The following is a 23,491-nucleotide window of genomic DNA, read 5'->3' as shown; positions in this document are numbered from 1 at the left end:
AAGTATCCACATTTATGAGCTATGGGAGCCATTTTCACATAAACCACCACACCTTCTCTTTCCACTTTTATTATAGTCCCTTTGGTTTTTGGGTTTTTTGTTTGTTTGTTTGACATCTTGACTATATCAGATGCTCTGACCTGGAGGTGTTGGAAACCGATTTCTTTCTCTAGGTTGTGGCTATAATTTTATTGAATGTTATGTAAGCCTTTAGACTTTACCTCAGTTGCTTCTTCCATCTCACAGAACCTTAGGTTTGATCTCTCAACATACTCTGGAGTTTCTTTGAACTTAGGGTCATATTCATTAATGTTTCTTCTTCATATATGTCTATATGTGCTCATCCCCACCCCCATCATGAAGTTTGTTCTTTTGCTTGTTCTTATCTGTTGGTGATAATGCAAACCTTGACGAAAGAGAGATTTCACACTGCTGGAAACCCGAAGAGAGCTGAATTCAGCATTGTCTAGAGAAGAGTGTGGAATGTACCGACAGACCCAACAGTAGGAAAGGATAAAAGAGTCTGGGTTGAGAGCTATGCAATGTCTACCATTTCCCTGTCCCTGCCACTGCCCAGAGGAGAAAAGCACTGGGAGCACAGAACTTGAAGCCTGGTGTAGCATCATAATGGGAGCCACAGACCCCAAGCAGTGTAGCCTGTGCAGAAAGCAACTTTTCCCATTATTATAAAGAAGGACACCAGCTAATGTTTGATCAGTTTTCAGACTATCAGAACATGTCTTCCATTTGAGAGGTTGGCAAGTCTAGCTATGACCTGGAAGTGAAATCTTAGCACTAGCAATCCCAGTGACGTGGAAATGTGTCTCTCACAGCTACACCAGCTTCATCTTTCCAGTCACTCTCATCTGAGGCACAGAGTTCATTACATTTTTAATATATGTACTGATGAGCAAACTTTCTGACAAAGGCAATATGTCTATCCTGTCAAGTGTTCAAGGAAGCAAACGAGAGACTAAAATAACAAGTGAGAATATGCCCATCCTTAGAAATAGAGCACTTTTTATTATTAGGTATGTTAACCTAATAATAAACACACGCACACACACACACTAGACTATGCAGGTGAATTAAAAGAAGAAATATGTAATTCTCATCATCTGGAGAAAATATGGATATCTACTGTATCCACACTGCTGTGTAATCTTATTACAGAAACACCATTAAATCCTATTCCCCATTTGGGGCTCTAATTCCAGATGAACTGGTTCCAACTGCACATACATCTTCAATTCTGACATTGTGTGTGTGTGTGTGCGTGTGTGTGTGTGTGTATGTGAGAGAGAGTGTGTGTGTGTGTATGTGAGTGTGTATGAACATGTGCATGCGTGTGAATGTATGTATGTGAAAGTGTATGAGTGTGTTGTGTGAGTGTAGGTGTGTGAGCAAAGGAAAGTGTGTGAGAGAGTATTGTGAAGAGGAGAGGGGGGGAAGGGAGGGACAATATGGGGTGGGGGGGGAGACTAGATAAGGGTGGTACTGAGAACCCACCTTGATCCTGGACTCTGGCCCTCCCCCGAACAGTGGGAAAATAAAACCATTCTCTTTCTGTCCACCAGCAGCCTGGACAGACAAACATACAAGGCAGAAGGGGAAACGTTTCCCTGAAGAACTAACTAGGTTTCTCCCTTGCTATCCCCCCCAGTCTTACAAAACAGAAGAAACTACACATCTGAAGCCCAGCAACTGGCATATGTTTAAAGCGAGAGCTGACCTGTTTACTATCAATGCTGTTTCCCAAAGGTCACGTCTTAAAGGCCATGTCTGCTGTGCATGTATTCCTCCTTTCTAGCTCTCTGGTAATGTTCGCCACAGTGACTTCCCAGCCAGCTCTATAATTGGCTTTATATTTTCTAAATGTCAGCTGCTGATAGAAGTTGTTTTCAGCCTCTCAGTTTCTGGCAGAGGAGGTGGAGGGGTACTGTTGACAGAGCCGTTTCTAAGAAAGTCATCTCTTGTTTTCCCTGGATACAGTCTGTGACAAGTGAAAAGTCCTAAGGGACAAACTCTGGGAACAGAATGTGAAATACCAAAAGGAGTGTGCTTCCTTGCAGGGTGCTCTTCAGGCATCACCCAGGAGCTGGGAGCCCCCCACCTTCTGTGCCCAGCACTGGGGAGTTAGCTCCCGTGAAATGAACGCTGAGTTTAGCACAGCAACCACACAGCCTGAAAGTGCCACAGAGAAGTCTGGAAATTAGAAGGAAGAGAAAAGGGACAGAGGCTTCAATCACCAGTAAGCTAAGCGTAGAACTGGGGTGCCACAGGGGTCCCCATTGGAGGCAGAGGCGATGGCAGATGTCTTGAGCTTCTCTTGGCTGTAACCTAGAGGCTTCTGGAACTCCTTCCTTGGGAACCACTGTTTCTGATAACGATATGCAAAGATGGGTACATCCTCTTGGTTAATTAATGCATTCCTGATGCCTTTTGTGGTGTGAGCAAGTTTTGTTGCTGCCATTTGTATCTAAAATGTCCCCAAATGATTTTTCCTAAGCTATGATTCCCTAGGTGGCACTCTTTGGAGACAGGAAGGATTAAAGGTGTGTGCCGCCGCTGCCGCCACTGCTGCCGCCGCCACCACCACCACCCACTAATATCTTTCTTCTCTAAATTGCCTTGGCCGTAGTGTTTTGTCATGGCAACAGAATAGAAGCTAAACTGAGTGGTGGCAGCATATGCCTTTAATCTCAGTGCTCGGGAGGGAGAGGCAGACGGATCTCTGTGAGTTCAAGGCCAGCCTGGTCTACAGTGAGTTCCAGGACAGCTAGGGCTGTTACACAGAGAAACCCTGTCTTGTAGAGGGATGGGGCGGGTGTGTGTGTGTGTGTGTGTGTGTGTGTGTGTGTGTGTGTGTGTAGAAGAAGCTAAGACAAAGGGAAGGAGACCTGAGCTGTCACACTTGGCGTAATGTGACATCTTACTCAAAGGCTCAACAGATGCTGGTCCCATGCACTTGCACGTCCCTATCTCCAGACCCATGAGACAAACTACAATCCTTTATAAGTAACCTGTTTTTGTTTTGTTTTGTTTTGTTTTTAATATGGTAACAGGAAAAAGAATAAAAGAAATATCCAGAACCAACCAAATCCAAAGACATTTGTTTGAGTAAAGTTTCTTAATCTATTCACATGGGAAAACAGCCAAGAAAAGCCAGCACAGCGGTACCAATGCTTCCAGAAACAAAAGAAGGAAAAGTAGAGAGGGAAATACTGCCACAAGACAGGAAAGGTGCACCCACAGGAACGAACTTCCTCGGGAACTCACTGGCGCCTCATCACCTTCGCTGTGCGACCGTTTATTTCTGCATGAGTTCAGCTGGCAATTTTGACATAGAATTGGAGAAATATCAAATTCCCCAGACAAGGATCCTAGGGGGTGTCGAGGACCCTCATTCTCTAATTTGAACCTTTGGATTTTACAGGCTAAGAAGTGTCTTGGTGTGAGTATAAAACACCCCCTCCCAAAGGCTCGTGTAACTGAAGGTTAACTCCTGGATGGTAGATCATTGGGAGGTCACTGCACCGCAAGGGGTTACAGCTATGAAGAATAGGCTTAGCCCTGTGTGGACTGTTACTTTGTAGTAATTATCTTTCTGTTGCTTTCTGTGCTGAAATCCTGTTGCCAAGGCAACCCTGTGACCAAAGGCTTTATTTTGGCTTATGGTTCCAGAGAGTCAAGCGTTCACCATGGTTAGGAAGCACAGCAAGCAGCAGGCACAGCAGCCAGAGCAGGAAGCTGAGACATTGTGTCTTCTACAGTAAAGGATGCGGGGCAAGGACATGAACACGCACAACCAACTTCTGGTGACGAACTGCCTTCTTGAAGGCCTTACCTCTTAAACGGAGGTGGAGGGAGGGTGGAGCGTTCGATGCCCCGGCCCATTGGAAGAAGTGGCCACTTTGGAGCATGTTTTTGAAGATCATTTCTCCTCTGTCTCCCTTTGCTGTCCAGATGCCCTGAAGTGAGTAATCATGTTCCATCAGGGACTGCCACACCCCCTGTGACAATGCTTTGTCTCCCGAAGGCCCTGGAGCAGCCAAACTAAACCTTCCCTCCTTTAAACTTCCAGTGTCACAGTGTTATGAAGCTAATTAACACAGGGTATATGCCACAATATAATCGTTCTTTTGCAGTTCTGGGCAAGACCCCACATGCTAGGTAAGCCCTCCCACTGAGCTACATACCCCCCACTCCCCACCCCCGCCCAAGCCAAGAACTATTTTACAACCAGACAAACTTCTTGCAAGTGCTTTTTTTTATCAGCAGTTATGTGTTTTCATGTCTACCCTGATCGTTTTTTGGTTGATCCCAGGAGGGTTCTGACTTATCTCTATAATAGTCCGTTTCATGGGTGGGCTCAGCGAACCATGCTTCCTGATACTCCCGTTCTGGTGTAGTTTCTTCATAAGGAGGGTTTGGGCTATTGAAGTGTGTCCTTTAAGAAGATAGTGGGCACCTGGGCCTCTTTCTTTCTTTTTCCCCTGGCTGTGAGATGAGCAGCTTCATCTGCACCCACTGTGATGATATGGTGCTGCCTTGCTAGTTGAACATGGCTGAAATCTGCAGAACCGTGAGCCAACACAAACCTTTTCTTCACAAGGTGATCACCTCTGGTGTTTGCTGCAGTGTGGAAAGCTGACACACCACTCCTCTGGAGACTGCTTTGACCAATAAAATACAGTGGAAGTGACATTCTGGAGAGGCTCCACACAAGCGAAAGATCCCACGGAGGGTCGGCTGCAGGGGAGCTGGGCACACTGTAAAAAGTCTGGCCACTCTCAGACTGCCGTGGCCACAGGGCAAGCAATACAATCCACAAGGACTGGTCCACTCCTGACTGATATGTCAGTCATGTAAATGAATAACCGTCTTAGACGGCCCAGCCAGTAGACAAAGTAGAGATTAGCTGCATCTGTCAAACCCTACCAGATGTGTTCAATCTTTTGACATAACATGGCATCGTCATCTACAAAAACTCTGCAGTCATGTTTTAAAACACACACACACACACTCTCACACTAACACTCACACACACACTCTCACACACACACTCACACACACTCTCTGACACACACACTCACACTCTCACACACTCACACATACACTCACACACACTCACACTCACACACACTCTCTCACACACACTCACACACACACTCTTTCACACACACTCTCACACACACACACACTCACACTCTCACACATACACTCACACACACATACTCTCTCACACACACTCACACTCACACACTCACACACTCTCTCACACACACACACTCACACACACTCACACTCACACATACTCACTCTCACACACACTTTCAGACACACTCACACACACACTCTCTCACACACACTCTCTGACATACACACTCTCACACACTCACACTCACTCACACTCTCACACACGCTCACACGCTCACACTCACACACACACTCACACACACATTCTCTCACACACACACACACTCACACACACACTCACACACACTCACACTCACACACACTCTCACACACACACTCACACACACATTCTCTCACACACACACACTCACACACACACTCTCTGACACACACACTCACACTCACACACTCACACACACTCTCACACACACACACTCACACACACTCATACTCTCACACACACACTCACACACTCTCACACACACTCTCTCTCACACACACACACACACTCTCTCACACACACTCACACTCTCACACACACTCACACACTCTCTCTCACACATATACTCTCTCTCACACACACATACTTTCACTCACACACTCACACACACACACACACTCATGCTTTAAGCAGTTTACAATTTTAGAGCAGACCACTCTCTCATAGCTATCTCCGCCTACAGGCACCCAGAGGCTGTCTTCTGATGGGATGCAGGTAAGCTGACCTGTTTGTTTGGTTTTGTTTTTAAATAAGCTCTCATATTTATGCTGACTTGGATAGATTTTGTCCCTTGTAACAAAAAAAAAAAAAAAATTGTCTAGGACCTCCTCCAAAAGATCACATGAAGATGGTTAAAGGAGATTGTCATAGAATAAAATATTTCAAAAATATATTTACTGGCTATGCAGTTTTCTCCTCAGGAAAACATAAGATTCCTGGCAGATTTCATATTATGAGAGAAATGAAAGACCATGCCAGGAAACATGAAGTTCTCAGGAAGTAATTTGGTTATAAACATGTTTCCTTAATAGGATACAATTTGATTCTCTCATTACCTTTTGAGAAGAACAGTAAGACACTGGTTGTTTAGTCAGTGATTCGTGAAGCTTTCTCAGATGTCCAGCCTTATGGGGAACACAGCAGCTGCCACCATCCATCCTCATTTGTTGATGGGACCCGGAGGGTTTAGAGACTGTCTGAGGTCACATGGGCCGGAAGAAGCCGGCTTGGTCTCTAGGTTCCTGGATCAGAGTTCTTTCTTGTTGTCCATCACAGCCCCTTGAGGGCCCAGTGTTTTAAAAAGCAGGACACTGTGGTTTCGTAGTCAAATAGGAAGCTCTTCAAGAGCGTCTGTGTCAGCGAGTCATTTGGCTGATGGACAGCTCCTTCTAGGGACCAGAGTTCTGTGATCTGAGGACCAGTCTGGCTTTGATAGTCTATGGAATCCTCGGGGTTTACAAAAATTGCCAGAATTTCCTTCATCGGAACAAAGGCGACCATTTAATTAAGCTTTTTGTCACCCAGCCATGGCATAGCAATCAAACTCTAAGATATTGTTCATAGCTCACGCTTGCTTTTTTTGCTCAGAGAGTGGTAAGGAGAGGAAGGCTTCTGCTCTCCTCCCCAGATTAAGAGGCTTATTTAGTTTTTTGTATCCTTTGTGTATAGGAGGAGGAGAATGTCTACATATGCCTTTGTGTGTTCACATGCACCCAATATGCACACATGAAGGCCAGGGGTCAACATAGGCTATTTCCCTCAGTCACATCCTACCTTATTTTTGGAGACAAGATCTCTAACTGGACCTGCACCTTACTAATTTGGCTAGGCTGACTGGGTGGGAAGCTCCAGGAGTCCAGCAGCCTTCCCAGAGCTGGGATTATAGACCCAGTTTTTTGTTTGTTTGTTTGTTTGTTTGTTTTTTAAACTGGGTGCTAGAATCCAAACACAGGTCCTTAAGTTTATGTGCAAAGCACTTGGCCAGGGAAACCATCTCCCCAACCTCAGTGTTTGCATTCTCTTGAAATGTTTGTAAGTTTAAATCACCTCGAAGTTTATGTTTGTGGTTACATTCTAACAGGAATTTAAATCAAAAAAAAAAAAAAAGAAAAAAACTTTCAAAACTAGGAAATCCTAATACTATTTTAAGGGGCCCATCATTGAGTTGAGGGAGTGGCTTGGCCTATAAGCCTATAGTTGCATAAATATAGCTACTTGGCAGACTTAAAACAGGAGGATTACAAATTGGAGGCCAGTTTGGGCAACTTCATGAGACTCTGTCTCAAAATATAAACCTTTTTAAAAGCTGAATAAAAGGCTGCAGAGCTGGGTGTGGTGCCCACCGTTAATCTTAGCACTCTGAAGGCAGAGGCAGGTGGATCTCTAGGAGTTCAAGGCCAGCCTGGTCTCCAGAACTAGTTCTAGGACAGCCAGGGCTACACAGAGAAACCTTGTCTGGAAAAACACAGCAAAAATAATTTTTTTTTTCTTTTGAAAATGATAGTGAATGGGGTTGTACTCATGGGAATCCAAAGTCTTTGGATTTCATTCACATGACTCTGGGAGAATCAACACAAGTTAGTGTACTTCTTTGCATTAAAATAAGCCTTTCTGTAAAGATCCAGCCTAGATTATACTTACTTTTAAATGAGTCTAAAGAACCTATCAGTTAAGATACAACCCTTAGAGGGGCCTATAGGTTGACCCAGAGGATATCGGCATTTGCTGCCAAGCCTGATGACCTGAGTTGAGTCCTTAAGACCTCTATTTAGGAAGGAGACTGGCTTCTGCAGTCAATGGAGGATGTTAAGCAGCATCCCTGCCCTGTGTCCACAGATGCCAATAGCATTCGCAACCCCCTCCCCCATAACCCCTCCCCCATGCCCTGTAAACAGGCATTACTCAGGGTGCTTCACTTACAAACAGCCATGCTTGGAGTTTAGGTCTTCCCCCCAGGCCTGTGGTGTGTGTCCCACAGTTACACAGGCCCATGGTGTGTCCCACAGCAATGACACTTGACCCCCGAGATGCTCCTCCATGATGCTAGAGCAGCATCAACAAGTCAAGGGTCTTGGTCAGCCACCTTTACCAGGTGCTACACTGTTCAGAGGGTTAGATGTATTAAATGCACTTTGAACTTGACAGTACTTCCAACTTCTGACAGGGTTAATGGAATATAATCCCATGTATGCCTCAACAAGACCCTGTGGTGGCTCAGGCATTGCAAATGTTCCCCAGGGGGCACATGTGTCCCAGGTGGAAATAGTCTAGCTTTCGATGCAGACCTAGGGCTCCATGGTGCTGACCTCTTTCCTGTGGCTGCCATGGTGTGGCTGTCATGGGACTCCCTGCTGAGGTCTCAATCTTGATCTACTTCCATTCACGAAAAATGAAATCTACTGATGAATGACATATTGGGCCTAATGGACTTTTTGGTAGATGCTTTCATGCATTCATTCACTTACTCCTGACGATAGAGGAGTCAGCACATGTATGCATGACCCCCACATAAAAAGGAGGAAACCTAGCTGAGCTATGGTGGCACACGGCTTAATCCCAGCGCTCGGGAGGCAGAGGCAGGAGGATCTCTGTGAGTTCAAGACCAACCTGATCTACAAGAGTGAGTTCCAGGACAGGCTCCAAAGCCACAGAGAAACCCTGTCTCAAAAAAAAAAAAAAAGAAAAAAAAAAAAGAAAAAAAAAGAAAGAAAGAAATGGGAACTGAGGCCGGTGGCTACCCGGAGAATCAGCAGAAGACCGAGGAACGCAGAAGTAGCCCTTAGAGCCATTCTCTGGACAGACAGACCCTCTTTTGCAGACAGTAAAATTGTTGGATCAAGACTCATTACATCAGACAAAACCCAAACAGACTTTGTGCGTTCAATGGCCTTTGAAAACTTTGAGCGTCTCTATGAGTCATTTCCTTTCATTTCACATTTTCTGCAAACACCAGGGGAACAATAGTCATTCAAACAGTTAAATTGATTTGTCGAATTGACTCAGGGAGTGAAGTACGCTTTATTTTGTCAGTCTTGAAATTACTTCAAGTCCTTTGCACTGAGTGGACCCCAGTCCCTCCAGTATCTACCACCCCTCGACCCCCTGCGGCTTCCCAAGGCCCACTACCTGCCCCTAGATTTCCTTTTCAATTTTCCAAAAAAGATTGCATTTTACATTCCAGGTATTAACCCAAAGAACAACAATGAGGAACTCCACAGACAAAATGCTCAGAAGAAAACCATATGAGTCAAGGAAAGAAGAAAGGTGGGAAGGAAAAGCTGAAAATATAGGCATTTTCGAGACCCTTGAAAAGCCACAGTGCCTCGAGAAATACCACGTCTGGCTGCTAGTTCAAGAGGAAAATTGCTGGCGGTGCCTTTCCTGCACTGGGTGGGAGGAAGCTCTGGCTGTACTAAGCTCAGAGCTAAGACCTTCAGGCTCTGGGTTGTATACCAAGAGAAGCTCTAAAATGGGAATCTCTCTACGTTGCCCCAATGGTCTCATGTGGTCACAAGTGATCCTCCTGCCTCAGTCCATCCTCCCAAGTCACTAATCAGCATACCCTACAAGAAATCCCCTTAGCAGCTGAGTCTGGCCTCAGTGACAGATACTAACACTAAGACAATAATCATGATCCATGGGAGTCCCCGTACAGCCCCTGACTGTTTTTGTTGGGCTCAGAATTCATTACCCTAGAATGTGGCACCCTGGCATTTGGGAGAGCACATAGGCAGGAAGGTGGCTTACCCATTTCCTTGCCTTGTTCCCCAAACAAGTTCTAAACTTTCATTCAAGAAGAATTTTTTCCTGTACCCCAGGGAAGAAATGTTCTTCAGTATCAAGACAGGGATTCAGAGGACGATTTAAACACACGGGGCTTGCTAATGCCTAACTTCATTACCAGTACATCTGATTGCCCTCACTTCTCCATGACTGCCTCCTCGTCACACCTAGCATAAAAGCCTGCATGGCAACACACACGTGCGATCCCAGTGCTTGGCGAGCAGGTCAGCCTGGCCTCCAAAGTGGGACCCTGTTTCAAAACAGACAGAAACAAACGAAGCCAGTCTGTCTGGTCTAGTTGTGACCAAGCTTTTCCCTACCAAGCTGATTAATCTGTTTAAAATCTGTGGTTCTAAGACTTCAGCTTTCTCTCCAACACACTCGAGAATGGATACATGAGCTTGGAGCAGCTTCCCTCACTAATATAGGAGCTCAGTAGTCAAATACATGCTAAGTTTGCTCTCTCTCATAGACTCCCAATACATAGTAGCCAATGGAAGAGCACAGCCAAGAGACAAGTTTGAAGTGGGCCTGGAGGCATGTCTTCAATGAGAATGGGAGAGGGAGGGAGGGAGGGAAGGAGGGAGGAAGAGAGGGAGAAAAGGAGGGATGGAGGGAGAGAGGGAGGGAGGGAGGGAAGGAAGGAGGGAGGGATGGAGGGACAAAGGGAGGGAGGTAGGAAAGGAAGGAGGGAGGGAGGGAAGGAGGGACCACCCTTGCCCCAGCCCTGAGCTGCTGCCTCCTCTCTTCGGCTCCCACCACTGAGGCTGACCCAAGACTGTACAGCCTCATCTGACTTCTGAAGAAGATGGAAGCAAGGCTTATCCGATAATCTATTCCACAGCTTCCTGACTTCCACCACGGATATCCCAGGCAGCATGGTCTGAGGCTTCGCTCAGGGAGGATGTCTTATTCTAGGGTAATTTCTGCAACTGCTGGCTGTGGGATTAAGTTAAACCGAGGCCAGTTGGTCACTGTGAGCGAGTCTGTTTATTGGTTTAAAATGATTTCGTGTTCCCTTTTCTCTTCCTTCACATGGGTGTTGTGCTGCAAACCGTGACTGAGCACCTGCCTGTATGTACACAGCTTCACCAACTCAACCATTCAGCCCCTTCCTTTCCATGTTTAAATAAGAGATAAGCCACACTGGCCAGGGCATGTGGACTCGTGAGGTCATTAACTAACTGAAATTAAATATTGTTGCAACACAGACAGCACTCCAGTCTGTCTGTTAGAAACAGGTGCCCGTGGTGCAATGTTTGATTTCTGCCGGAGGCAAGCACTCTGGCAGGCAGTGTTTTCAACCAAACTGTGTCTGTTTATGGAGGGAAATGAGGGGCTTCGACCATGCCTGGGGGCTGACCTGCAGCTGGCCACTACTCACCCTCCTCGTTGACCCTGCATCTTGACAGCAGTCTTGCCTGTCACTTTGTTAATTCCTTTCCCTGATGGAAACCCTGAACTAGTTCTTTCTGGAGATCAGCTGGGTTTAGGTTATTTGAAATTCTCTTTTTGATGAATGCCCTTTCTTTTAGCAATGGATTCTGCTTTCCAGTGCCTGGGCTTGTGGAGTAGTCAGCTGCTTCTCCTCTCTCTCTCTCTCTCTCTCTCTCTCTCTCTCTCTCTCTCTCTCCCTCTGTCTCTGTCTGTGTGTGTTTGTATCTATCTGTCTTCCTGTCTCTGTCTCTCTCTCTGGCGCCAGGAAGATACCCTGCACCTTTCAGAGTCACCCTTGTGATATTCAATTTTAATTACTGGAAGCCTTCTATGTATTTTAAATTTTTTCTGTTTGTAATTTACTTAGAAAATGTAACAGTAGCTGGGCATGACAGCACCCGGTGCTTGGGAAGCTGAGGCTTCTCCACGGATCTTTTCTCTACCAGCAGTGACATTTGCAAGGACCCTGCCGCTTCCCTGTGTCTTGTTTCTCAGTCACCGCTATGCATTTCTGTCGTGTCTGACCACACACCCAAACCAACAGGACCATATGAGCATGGACTAGAAAGCCGTGAATCAAAAGACACGCTTCTCTTTGGAAGATGATTGTCTTATGGTTTGCTCCAGTTACAAACTAACACACCATCAAAGCCCCAGATTTCACTAGCAGCCAGCCAGTTGCAGTCTTAACGTCCTTCGACTTTAGAGAGACAGGACTTCGTGAACTGGCAGAAGGGAAGAGGATTTCCATAGCCTTAGAAACCATTTTTTGTTCCCATGAACTATTTCTATAATGCTGATTGCATAGAGGAGCCTGCAACAACAACAAAAAATAAAAATAAATATAGTGTTTGGACTGGAGAGATGGCTCAGCCTTTTAGAGAGCTGGCTGCTCTTGCAGAGAGGACTGGAGTCTGGTTTCCAGCACCCAAAGCAGGCAGCTCACAACCAGCTGTAACCCAGGCTTCAGGGTACTGGACCTCTACAGACAACTGACCTCTGCTGGCCCTCCCTACATCACACACACACACACACACACACACACACACACACACACCACAAACACATCACACACACAATGACAATGCAATAGGCATGCTGACATGGCAGAAGCAAATGGATCTCTGTGAGTTTAAGGCCAGCCTGGTCTACACAGTGAGTTCCAGGACAGCCCAGGCTGTTACACAGAGAAATCCTGTGTAGAAAAACAAACACCAGCTCTACTCACTCCCCAGCTTCAGACTGATACACTGAAACCAATGCCAAGTTCTCTGGCTTGATGACCTTGCCTTTCACGGTGAAAAAGCATCCAGAATGGTTAACAATGCAAGTCTTTCCTAACCCCTCATTGTCTGCTGAGATATCCATATTCAGAGAGCAGTCTCGGCCAGTTCCTCTGCCATCCCCCACCCCCCATCCCCACTCCTGAAAGTTTGAAGCTCAGGCTGGCTCTGGGAAAGAAGGTTGAGTGGGCATATTATTACCTAAGTGGAATTAGGTTTCTGTTTCATAAGGGTTCCCATTAAGACTGAAAGCCATCTAGCTACAGCGGAGCAGCAGTAAGCACCCACAGCCACAGGAAGATGTGCTTGAATTACACCTGGCTGTGCACCTGATTATCTCTTCGCAAAAGGCAGTAACTCGAGGTGGACCTCTATGGTCACTGTGCCCTTCGCGGGTGACGGCTACAAAGGAATCCTGGCTTGAATGTAATCAATAGCCTGGACACACCTTACCCATGTATCAGCATAGGACAAGAGGCTGGCAATGATTAATCAACTAATTATGGCAGGCTGTTTTCACCTCAGCAAGTGACTTATTGAGCCCTTTCATATTTTTCTATGGGCTTGTGTCTGCGAACATACCAGAGCACTTGCCTTACGCAGAAGACCCTGGCTTTGAACCCTAACACCGAAAAAACAGAGCGGAGCTTAACTCTATACTGATTTGAGAAGGGCGTGACAACATCTCATTCAAACTGTCTCCATCAAAAAGGGGAGATCAGTGGCATCCTCTCCCTTGAGCAAGAATCACCAGGCATGCCCAGATGGAGCATGTCACCAATTCAAGTTTCATTAAGGAAGACTTCGATTCTTCTCTTTTACAAGACTTAGGAAAGAGGTTGGATACTCACATCCTATGGGATACGGGTGACGTCAGCTCTCAACCTCGTTTTATATGAGCAGCAAGTTTTTTCATTCTTATTAAATTCACAGTCAAAAGTTAGTATAAAACTCTGACCTTTCAGCTCTCTTGGAGAGGGGGAGAGAAAGAAAGAGAGAGGGAGGGAGAGAGAGAGAGAGAGAAGAAGAGAGAGAAGAGAGAGGGAGAGAGGGGGAGAGAGAGAGAGTGCACGTATCTGCCTACTCTGAGCTCACATTCCCTTGTGCTGACTACTGGCAGGTGAAATAGTAACTGACTTCGCTGAGTGGGCAAGTGTTGCCCCAGTCCTCGGGTTTCTTGCCCCTCACTCCCCTCACCTGACTGGCTGCTGGCTTAGAAGTAGACTCCAGTAGACATCATCACCCAGAAGACCACACTCCTGGTCATCGCTACCCTGGGAACCCTGGGTACCTAACACTGTGATTTTAAGCCTGTATTTCATGTCAGGGAATTGGGAACAGGGAGGCCAAGTGACTTCCCCCACTTAAGAAAGAACAAAACTGCAGGACAGACAAGTCTCTAACGTTCACAAAGTTGGGCACCAGGAGGAGCTGAAGAGCAGGTAAGGAGGTCACCAGGGCAGGGTGCCTGCCTCACTTACCAGAGATCTCTAGAAGGACAACCCTAATCCTCTTCCTATTTCTTAATAGCCAAAGGATGGCAACCTCTCCCTTCTTAGTTCCCCCCATTGCGGGGCTGTGGCGAGAAACTGCGAATCTCAGGGGCCCACAGCTGAGTCTCTGCAGAGCCTCTGTGGCTGAGGTAAGCGCCACTTCCTGGAAACAGGCCCATTGATTTGCAGACACCAAAAACCTGGGCCTTCCTGTTGCCTTGAATCTGTTTAACTGCCAACAGAGAAAACCACCACCGATTTCCCAGCAGTCCCCCGGGGAGTTGTGTTAAAACGAAAATTATGATTCGACTCCCCGTTTACGAACCACTTGCATGGGATGTCTACATTGCCTGTCCACAGTCAGCACTGAGGGGCCGTAGGACCAGCATTTGTAACTGCTAGGTTCACTCTTCCATGTGGAGTCTCTGCATGTCACCTCCTCTACCTTTCCCTTCCTCTCCCCTCATTCACCTTTCTTCCCGTCCACCTCATTATCCCAACCAGACAGCCCCGCTCTCTCCCAGGCCACCTCTACTCAAAGAAACACTCGCAATGTCTCCTCCAGTCTTCTCCCTTCCTCCCCCCAGCATGAAAAATTAAGGTGACCATTCATTGAAAACTTCCAGCCAATCACAGCCCCAAGGTAATTACCCACAGTATTTAATTTTGTATAAAAAAGCATTATTACCTTTGTTTTACCAATGAGAAAAGTTTTGTGACAGATACGTAGGGACCTCCTCACTTGGGCCAATAAGAGAACTGAGTGACAAGTAGAAGCCTGGCATTCCTGCCTGCATTGTGTATCTCTCTCCTTAGGATCAGGGCATGGAGAGATGACTCAGTAAAGAACACTTGCTGCTTTTCCAGTGGACCAGAGTTTAGCTCATACCATCTTGTAACTCCAGCCCCAGGGGATTCAAAGCCTCTGGCATCTAAGAGGAACAACAGTGATGCCTAGTAACAGGCCTGGCTGTCCTGGAACTCGCTCTGTAGACCAGGCTGACCTCGAACTCACAGAGATCCACCTGCCTCTGCCACCCAAGTGTTGGGATTAAAGGTGTGGCCCACCACTGCCTGGCTCCAGTGTCTTTTCTAATAAATGAGAAACATGAAAATCTTGTTGCTTTTAACCAGAAATTTAAACACAAACACAAAAAAGATAATGTAACTGACTGACAGTTGTGATTGGAGTACAAATTCAAAACACTTAATAAAGACAGAAACAGCTGATACTCTAGTTTTCCTCAATGGATTTAAAATTCTCTCCACCATAGTGGCCACCTATAGATATTACTTGCTTGTCGAATATGCAAGTAGGACAATGCTTGTTTGGGAGATTTCAGGTTCTAAGTAAATCTGTACTACTACCTTAGATAAGTGGACATTTTTTCCAGAATCTTTAAAGTTAAGGACACTGAACTAAATGCTTATAAAGACTCGGTAGAGCAAAATAATGCCATGTAGTTTTACTACCATGAAGAAATAGTAGAATTCTGCAACCTAAAACTGTTATGGTCCAATAATGGCACTGAATCATGAAGTCAACCAGCACTGTTTTTATTCTAAGCAACACAAATAGATCCAGAATAAAATTAGACTCAAACAAATAATTTCCTTCATGACAGGTTATAGAATTTAACATGCATGATATTTTCCATCTTTGAAGTTAACACAATTATGTTTGCTTTGTGCCAATTCATCTGCCTCCAAACGTTTCCAGCTGAAAAGAAGGCCTGCCTAGAGCAGCCAGTCCTGCAAGCACACGAGACCCCAGACAGATGTGCTGGGGCAGGTTCTGCTCTTATGGCTTTTATTTTTTTAAAGTAAGGCAGAGGCATCAGTACAAGAGCAAAGAAAACATTGCTATGTATTTTAGAGCTCAGAAAAAAAGTACAAAAAAATATGGAATGTATGGAAACAATGTGTGGAAACAAAAAGAGAAATGATTGATACTGATGTGTAACAATCATAATAAAAGACCAAACAAACCAACAACAACAAAAAAAACCTAAAACCAAAAGATCAGTTAAACTAAAACTGACTGATGCTTCAGTTTTTTTTTTTTTTTTTTTTTTTTTTTTTTTGGTAAAATGTAAAATATTTCCCTACCATATTGTGGTGGTTTGAAAGAAAATGGCCCCCATAGGAAGTGACAATATTAGGAGGTGTGGCCTTGTTGCAGTAGGTGTGGCCTTGTTGGAGGAAGTGTGTCACTGTGGGGGTGGGCTTTGAGGTCTCCTTTGCTCAAGCTATGCTCAGTGTGACGCAGTTCACGTCCTGCTGCCTGTGGTTCAAGATGTAGGACTCTCAGCTCCCTCTCCAGCACCGTATCTGCCTGCAGGACACCATTGCCATCAAGATGACAATGAGCCAAACCTCTGAACTGTAAGTCATCCCCAATTAAATGTTTGCCTTTATAAGAGCTGCTGCCATCGTGGTGTGTCCTCACAGCGATAGAAACCCTAACTAAGACACACAGGTAGCCCCAAGAAACTTGATCTCTTCTAACAAGCCATCAGTTCTTTTCTGGGAGGGACACTTCATCAGCTGAAGCTGTTCTGTTAGAACCTGCAGAGCACTTCCTGCACAGTCTCCAAACCCCACCCTCTCAGAGAATCTGCAACAAAGAAAGGTGCAAAACAGCCCAGTTCTGCATTCTTGGAAGCTACCACACTTCCTCTCCTAAAGTTGCCAGCCATGCAAGTCTCTGCCTATAAAACACACAGCTTTTTGACCAAACCCAGCTTGTGGTGGATACCTCATCTGTAGGTTGTATCACCTTCCTGCTTTAGTTCAGGCCTGTGACTTTTGCTTCCATCTCTGGGGCTGGAGAACTCATCCATCAGGGAGTTGCTTTGCTCAAACAAACCTGTTCTTTTGCTTTTTCAGTTTGACTTGATTTGGCTTACTGTGTCTGTGGAGAAACCTGTTATCATGATACAGAAATCCTAGTAGAAGCCATCCACTAGGAGGACATCCCTGCCGCTCTCCGCCAGGATGCCTCAGCCTGGAGGAGCGCCTGCAGGGAGTTTACTCCTCTCTGTCTCTTCTCCAGAGCCCCTCTCAGCCAAAGCCACAGCTGAAGACATTATTCCGGTTCTCTGGCCTAGATTCCCTAGGTCTGCCTTTCATTGACTGTTGAAAGACTTCTCCTTTATTACACAGCAGTTACTGCTAGGTTATTTGACACATACCTGTAACCGCAGCTACCAACAGTGTCAAGGCAAGGAAGAGTATGAGTTCAAAGCCAGCCCCAGCAACTTAGTGAGACCTCATCTCTAAATGAAAAAGGGAGCCGGGGCTCAGCGGTTAAGAGTCCTTGACGCTCCTGCAAAGAACCTAAGTTTGGTTCCCAGCACCCACATGATGCCCCACAACTGCCTATAACTTCAGCTCTAGAAGACCTAGTGCACACAGTACTCTATACACAGGAAAGCACTTATACATATGCATAAAATAAAAACAAACAAATCTTAATAAAATAAAAGGGAATAGGGGACTAGAGATACAGCTCCTTGGTAGAATTTTTGCCAAGCTTGTCAAGGCTCTTGGTTTAATCCTAAAGACACACCCTTGTCTTAGTCAGTGTTCTAATGCTGTGAAGAGACACCATGACCACAGCAACTCTTATAAGGAAGGTACTTACAGCTTCAGAGACTTAGTCCATCATGCCGGGGAAGTCATCATGATTAGGGACATGGTGGCACACACTGTGCTGGAGGAGAATTACCTGAGAGTACACCTAGGCCGGCAGGCAGTCGAAAGAGAGCGGCTCTGGGTTTGGAATGGGTTTTTTGAAGCCTCAAAGCCCACCCCCACGTCCTCCTACAAGACCACACCTTCTAATCCTTTCACATAGTGCCACTAGGGAGTGAACCAGTACCCAAACCTATGGGTCTATGGGGGCCACTTTCACTCAAGCCACCACAGCTATCATGGTAACAAACGACAGTCATTACCCTAGAACCTGGCATCTAAAAGCCGCCAAGAAATCCAGGTTTCCAAAATCAGTAAGTAGATCAAAAAGACGAATTTGAGGGGCATCCTCCAGCCATTCTCCACTAACCACAAATGAGGCGTGGCCAAAGCTATGAGCTTCAGACTGATCAAAGCCAATCAGACCACTCTGTAATGATCAAGTCCCTGAACCAAATACGGTGACGTATCTATTGGCAAAAGAAAACCGAGACTCTATTCCTTCCCACAATCTTTTTGGCCCTAGATAGTTCATTACCAGGCCTAAAGCTGGTCTTGGGACAGTTTCTGCCGGGCCTATGAGATTCCGTTAGCAAACAGGTACAGAATGTCCGTGTGCTCAACCACACACTTAGATGCTAACAAGCATCTCCACTGAGGAAGAAGTAGGCACCACAGTATTTTTTTTGTAATAGCACTTCAGGTAGGCTTCCAGAAGGGTCAGACATGTGGGTGCCTATAAAGATGGCTGAGCTCCATCTTGGCACAAGGACAGAGAGTTCAAAATTGCCCTCAGCAAGTCGTAAGACCTAAATGTCAAAGGTGGGTGTGGCTACAGAAGGATGTTTGGCTGTCTTGTGCTAAGTAACAGCAGACCTGAATCTGAGGTGTGGCTACTCCTGATCCTCAAGACTAGGGAAGGAGAAGTTGGAGCTAAGGTGTGGTTACTTAACCCTTAAAATAAGCGAGGAAGAAAAGTCTGTTTGTTTTGTATACAAGATACTGTGTTCCCTCTTTTGGATAAGGTATACAAGAGTGATGAAAAAATAAACTCGTGGCATTTCAGACTGATCTGCCCTTCTGACTTTTATTCTGTGTCTCTGTCTTTTCTTTATTGTCTATAGCTAGCCTTTCCCTCATTCACACCCCCCAACTCAGGCACCACTAGTCTGGTTCCCATTGCAGTCCCACAAGACAGCTCCGGACACAGATAGCAAAGTCCCCACCGTTAGGAACACGAGTGAATTCATTTTGTATGACTTGGAATAATGTAATGCTTGCTCCAACATGAACCAATCCCAAGGTAGCACTAACTTCAGTGAACCCACCCTAAGCTGTGAGCCCTGATAGCACAAAACTAACACCTGCTGGGATAATACAAACATTGTGCAACCCTAGGATCTCACCACCATGCTCCAGAGATACAGTATCTCAAGCCTCCAGCAAAGGGACTTGGAGACTGAACACCAAGTAACTCAGGCTTCAGTGGCCATTATAGTGGGCTTTTTCTGGACTGTCAGCACCCAAATAATGACAGAGAGACTTATTAATTATGGACGCTTGGCCTTCACTTAGGCTTGTTTCTAACTAGCTCTTATAATTTAAATTAGCCCATTTCTATTCATCTACTTGCTGCCATGGGGCTCATGGGTTTTTAACCTTCTCTTCCTGCATGTCCTGCTTATGTGTCTGATTCATGGCTCTGCCTTTCTTCTTGACTGAGTCCTCTCCATCCCCAGAAATCCTGCCTAACCCCTTCTTGTCTAGCTATCCACCATTAAGCTCTTTATTAAACCAATCACAGTAACATATCTTCACACAGTGTAAAGGGATATTCTGCAACAGACTGTGCCGGAGTTTCCAGCATCATTGCTGAATTCACACATGCCACCCATCAGCGCTGGCTGCTGCTGGCCAGACACTGTCAAGGACCATCTGGAACCTCCGACAGTGCCATTCTCCTGGCCTGCCACAAAGGACCTCAGGGAGGATGTAGAGGATGCAGGTTGAGTTCACAAGTTCCAAAAGCGTAATTACCAGAGAGGTGTTCACAGTGCAGCATTATCTGCCTGACCAACCTTTTCCCCCACTTGGTGAGATGTCTATTTAATGAGATTACCATAACCTTTATAATAACATGGTATTATAAGGAATGCTCGTGTTAAAATCCAAGCATTTAAAAGGCAAATGCAAGTGGACATCCTAAAGGCCAAGCGCCTCACAGCCCACCAGCCATCTCGCCTCACCTCTGTGGTATAATGGCCCTGGAACCTTCCCCGGTGTGTACTACCTGGGAGGTAGAGGCAGAAGCCTCAGGAGGTCAGGGTTATTATTGGCTACTTAGCAAAATTCTGTCCAGTCTGGTCTACATGCTACCCATCCTCAAAACATAAACAAAAATGTAAACAAAAAGCACAGTTACTTACAGAGCATCTTCTCCATGTTAAGCATGCTCTAAGCCATGTCCAGAGCATGCATTGGGGGATAAACGATGAAGTCTCTCACCTCACAGAACCTGCATTCTGTTGGGGGAAGAGAAACAAGGCACACATGATACATACAGTCTCAGACATACTAAAAAAGAATTACCTATTAGCTATCTCTTCTAGTCAGGCTCTCTGGAAGGACAGTGTGATGTTACAGAGGGGATTTATTCAGTTTATTGGATTGGCTGGGTAATCGACAATGGCTGCTTGCACAGTAGAGAATCCGAGAACCTGGTATCTTCTCAGCCCACACAGCTGGATGCCTCGGCTGGTCCAGTCTGGCCCTGATGATCTGGAGGACTCAGCACACCGTGCAGTTACCATCAGCTAAGTCGGTAAGTCCCACATGTTGTGACTGACAGATGCTTATGGTAGCGCCCATCATTTTTGCCTTCCGGCATTCTCGCTCCTGTGTGATGCACCTCACTTCCATGTGTGAGGGCCTGTGATGTGGATAGGATGAAACACAGGTTGAAAAGTATGTGTGACTACTTGTATATGATTATGACATTACGCTGTGTAAGACAGGAATGCCCATTGTGTTGGAGTCTTTCCTTCCCTTGCTGACTGCATTAGTAACTCTTCTTGTTGTTGGGACCAAATACTTGACAAAGGTAACTTAAGGAAGGAAGGGGTTGGGACTCGATTTTGAGGGTGCAGTCTGTCATGGCAGAGAAGTCATGGTGGCTGGAACGTGAGGTGTGTATTGTATTGCATTTGTAGTCAGGAATTGGAGATCTGTACCAGGCTTTTTTTTGGGGGGGGGCACCAACTGGCTCCCAAATCATAACATGGAGACTTATTATTAGTTACTCTGAATGCTCAGCCTTTTCCTAGCTCTTATTTTAATCTGTTTCTCTTTATCTGTGTTTTGCCTCGGGGGTTTTTATCTCCCTCCCTTCCTTCTTTTCTTTCTATATGTCTTGCTTTCTTGCTTCTTGTGTCTGATTAGCTGGTGGCTGCCTGGCTTCTGGCCCAGGGCATTTAAGGAGAACCTCTGAGTTCCCACCCTGGTGTTCTCTCCAGGTCCAGGCTAGAAGCTAACAGCAAGCAGACAGGACTGACTAAAAGGATCTGAGGGTGAAGGGATCAGTTCATAGGCATATCATTCTCCTCATGGCTCTTCTTCAAAAAAGCTGTTTCCCTAAAGTTCTCCTCAAAAGTTTCTCTCCAAAAGTACTCTCTAAAATTTCTTCTCAGAAGTTCTCTCTGATTCCACAAGGCTTCCAGTTTATATAGCCACGGACATAGTGAGCAATCCTCTGGCAATAGCAAGGATATTAGGCCCGCATATCTCAGGCCAGGAAGGAAGGTAACATGTCTTAGGGGGGATATGGCTTTAAAATGTCTGGGCACAGCTTAAGAGGCAGCAAGGGTTATGGCATAAGGGGCTATGATTTCAAGAGAGAAGAGGGGGGTTATTATGTAAAACTACAGTTTTTGGTTAATAAAGCTGGAAGTTTGTGGTCAATAAATGTAGAAGAGGATGGGGAGAGTCATTGTAGCTATGTGCTTTCTGCACACAGGCTTTGATTTTTGCTTTCACGTTTGCAGTGGCTGGGAACACACTGTTGTGGTTACCGCAGCAACCGGCCTAAGCTGTGGAAGGAAAATGGGTGGCATTCGATCTGCATTATTTGTTTTTTGCCAAATGTTAGCTGATTAAAGGGGACCTCTCAGCAGCGTCTCAAAGGGAAAAGCTAAGGCTGTGTAGTGTGAGGTCCAGAGACTGCTGCTTCCAGCCTCAGGGTACTGATCACTGACTCCATAGTGTGAAGGAATTCCTTTCTCTGGGTCCTTTTTTGAGAATAAAAAACACCCAGTATGTACTCTATATATCAAGACTATACAGCCAAATGAAGTCATCCTCCTGACTTCCCACAGATATTTGTACCCAGTGTATGGAATATTTTCAGGAGATAGACAGTGGGAATCACCCCAAGTTTTTCTTAGGGAAGAGATGAAGTAACTTCACGGCCTTGCCAGGTGGAGCTTATCATTCACGTGGCAGCTCGGCCTGTTGAATATTGGTTATCCTGCTGTGTTTCTCGTGTCCCTCTCTTTCTTCCTCTGGAGCCTAAATTTCTCCTCCTACTTATCCTCTCTGCCTGCCAGCCCCACCTATCCCTCTCCTGCCTAGCTATTGGCCATTCAGCGTAGAGTTAGACCAATCAGGTACCTTGGGCTGTCAAGGTGAATCAGATGCAACACATCTTTACATAATTAAACAAGTGCAGCATAAGCAAACCTAACACACCTTTACACAGTTGTACTAGTATTCCACAACAGAGACCCATGGATGCTGGTACTCCTCTGACTTTCTCCTTCTCATCCAGTTTAGGCTCCTAGCCCGTGGGAGGTGATGCACACACTCTGTTACGCCACACTCGCAGCTTTCCTTGGTGGACAGCTCATAATTCTGCCATCCTCAGCATACTGGAGTCTCCGCTGTAACTTGGGCTTCCCCGTCACAGGTTCTAACAAAGGCCTCTCAGGGGTTCCTTACAGGGACTCTGGCCCTGCCGCACATGTCTGTCCAGAGCAGCTTTATGAAGTCCAGGTGCAAGTCTCCATGATGCCTACACGCTTGTCCATGTCATGCCCGTGAAAAAGTACCACATGAACGAGGCTGCAAAGTTGTACTGCCGGCTCAGAATGTAGCCTGACCCGTTGGGCTTCCCTCGACCATTTGACATTCTCGGTTCAGGTTCTCTCCTTCCAAATGAAACGTTCCATATTTCCCAGATAAAGCTTTCAGTGAGCATGCCCCTCAGGTCACCTTCCTTATTGTCTCAGGACAAAGGATGAGATTTCTCTTCATGGGGCAAATCCGTCTAGTGACTGGAGATGCCTCTGTACTCTCCTTATTCAAATCTTAAAAAAAAAAAAAAATCAAATAATTGTTATTGTGGGCGCTACAGGCATGCTTATGTGTACCTGTGCCATTGCACAAGTGTGGAAGTTAGAAAACAATTCTGTGGACATCTGTTTATTCTCCAAATATCCTATACCAACATTGGAGAGATGGCTCAGCAGTTAGGAGCACTTGATCCTCTTCAGAGAATCCAGGTTCCACTCCCAGCACCCACCTACGTGGAGGCTCACGGCCTCATC

The sequence above is a fragment of the Phodopus roborovskii genome, unplaced genomic scaffold (genome assembly GCF_943737965.1).
Source record: "Phodopus roborovskii unplaced genomic scaffold, PHOROB, whole genome shotgun sequence".
Taxonomy (NCBI): Eukaryota; Metazoa; Chordata; class Mammalia; order Rodentia; family Cricetidae; genus Phodopus; species Phodopus roborovskii.
The sequence above is the reverse complement of the archived record's forward strand: the minus strand, read 5'-3'. Positions refer to the sequence as shown.